Here is a 2,180-nt window from a genome sequence, read left to right on the forward strand (position 1 = left end):
CCTTCCTTTTTTTTTTTTTTTTTTTTTTTGGGGGTAGCTTTTTCACATCTTCAATGGCCAGCAGCTGTTTTTATGGATTTTTAAACAGAAGATTGAGTCTAGGTAGTCCACCAAACTCTCGGCTTCACAAAGATGTGTTTAAAACACCCCAACACCCTGAGAGTACAGAATTTAGCATAGCATGGCATTGCACTTTTCCCACAGTGTAAAGAAAACATCAGATTCATACAGGGCACAAAACCAGTCTTGGCTGTGTGTTTATTAGAAATGTAAATACATAAAATCAGAACTTAACTTGAAAAGGGCTCACATTATATGCCACAGTTCAGATAATAATGGCACTTGATTACCAGCTCTAAGGAGATAAAATCCTTAAGTTAAAAGCAAATGCCTGAAGCACAGTTTTTCTCAGAACTGCTTATTCAGAAAGAAATTCGGAGATGGAAAACTCACAGTAATTTGGGTGCAATTTTGGGTGCAATTTTCTAAAGAAGCCTTTATGAGCTAGGAAATCCAACAGTATTTCAGGACTGTCTGCCTTACTGTTTTGATAGTGATCTTCCAGCGCCAGGTGCAGAGTAAGATCAGAAAGTGTGTCTGCAATCTCTTAAGCATCATTTTAAACTGCCACGTTAAGTTCTGGGTAAATGAGAGGTAAGATCATGCTTTCCTGCAATGCCATATGATTCAAGATTTCATGTCCTTTCTGTCCAAAAACTCCCAACACAAAAGAAAGGAAAATATTCTTGTTTTCCCCTCAGAATGCATTTTGTTAAATGTATTTTTCAGATACATTTGCAAGTGATGCCACTGGACATTGCTGAACAGAGCAATGCACAAATGTGATTCAGCAGCTGCTCCCTTCCTGCTCTGCACAGATAACACGAGGTTTCATGCATGTGGCAGCTCCTATCATTTTCTGTCCAAATCTGGGGAAGGAGACAGAAGATAGGAGGAAGCAGTATTTTATATTGCTATCTAGCAAACTTCTCAGAAACGTTGAAGAAATGGTGTCAACACACCTCTGAAAGAGAAACTGCTGCTCAGCTGAGAGGAAACATGACGCCCAAAGAACCTCTTGTGAAGAAGTGGATGAAGGTGTGCAGATACGACTTCTGAAGATGAAGAATACAGTACTATTCTTGATTCATAAAGCAAGTAATTGCTTGTACAGTTAATTTTAAGGCTTTGAAAATGTGAAAAATCTCTACCCCTTCTTAAGAGATAGTGTGTATCAGATGACTAAGGTAATCATGATAATAAAAAGGAATAAGAAATAGTTGAAATGTTTTTGTGTTAGGTTTCCTGATTAACGTAGTTAGAAATCTTGAGCTAAAAGCATTTAGTGTGGAACAGATGTTATCGTGCAGGCCACATTGTTAGGCTTTCAACCAAGAAAAAATTCAATCACTTCTTACTTTATAAAACACCTTTGAAAGGAAAGACCTGGGACAATGTACTCTCTGTATGCATCCTGCAAAGACTTCAGAAAAACTTGTATTTGACAGCCTGCTCCATTTGCAAAGTTGTTGGCACTAGTGATAATTGTTGCTCAAAATGTCTTCACAGCTGTGGTAAACGCCTCAGGGCCACCTCAGTCACCACAGTGCGTCACCCAGGTACTGCTCAGGGCACAGCCTGCTAGCAGGGAAAAATCCAAGGTGCACCACCTCAAGGAGCTCCTGGGGACAGCGGCTTAAAAACACAAAACATAGTTCTTTCTCCAGATCGTTTTCAATTTGAAGGTTATCTGAAGAATACTTTTTCTTTATCATTCCCCACCAAGTTTGCATAAGTCAGATCATACAAGGTCACTGACTTCCTGTGAGCTTGAAGCTACAGGCAGGCCTTGCTGAGCAGAGAACAGTATTTAGCAAATGTTCTCCATGTCCCTTCTCAGAGTCCATCTTTAATTAAAAAATCTGCATAGCACTGTTGGCAGGAGCTTTTCGTTTGATGAGGCTCTGCAACAGATCACTTCTCCGTGAACTCTGAGTTCCTGGGAACCACTGCAGACCAGCTAACTGCAAAAATACACACCTAGTAGAAATCTGGAGAGAAAAGTCACTTATGTGCCAGGCAAGGGATTTTCTTCTGTTACTGATTGTTTTTTTCTGAGTTGGAAATATTTGTTGTAGCATACATGGGGGCTTTAGTACAAAGTGAGTAATGAGTCAACT

The 2,180-nt window shown here is 39.7% G+C and overlaps 1 long non-coding RNA gene across 2 annotated transcripts in view; it reads left to right on the plus strand.

Annotated features, from left to right (window-relative positions):
* LOC108448045 overlaps nucleotides 1–1,260 on the plus strand; it is an 8,131-nt gene extending 6,871 nt beyond the window's left edge. For both annotated transcript variants that reach the window (XR_001863830.1, XR_001863831.1), the window contains one exon: nucleotides 790–1,260. This is a non-coding gene — a long non-coding RNA (uncharacterized LOC108448045). The remainder of the gene's footprint in view (nucleotides 1–789) is intronic.
* Nucleotides 1,261–2,180: the final 920 nt, after the last annotated feature.

Source organism: Corvus brachyrhynchos, unplaced genomic scaffold, assembly GCF_000691975.1.
Source record: "Corvus brachyrhynchos isolate BGI_N302 unplaced genomic scaffold, ASM69197v1 scaffold14, whole genome shotgun sequence".
Lineage (NCBI taxonomy): Eukaryota > Metazoa > Chordata > Aves > Passeriformes > Corvidae > Corvus > Corvus brachyrhynchos.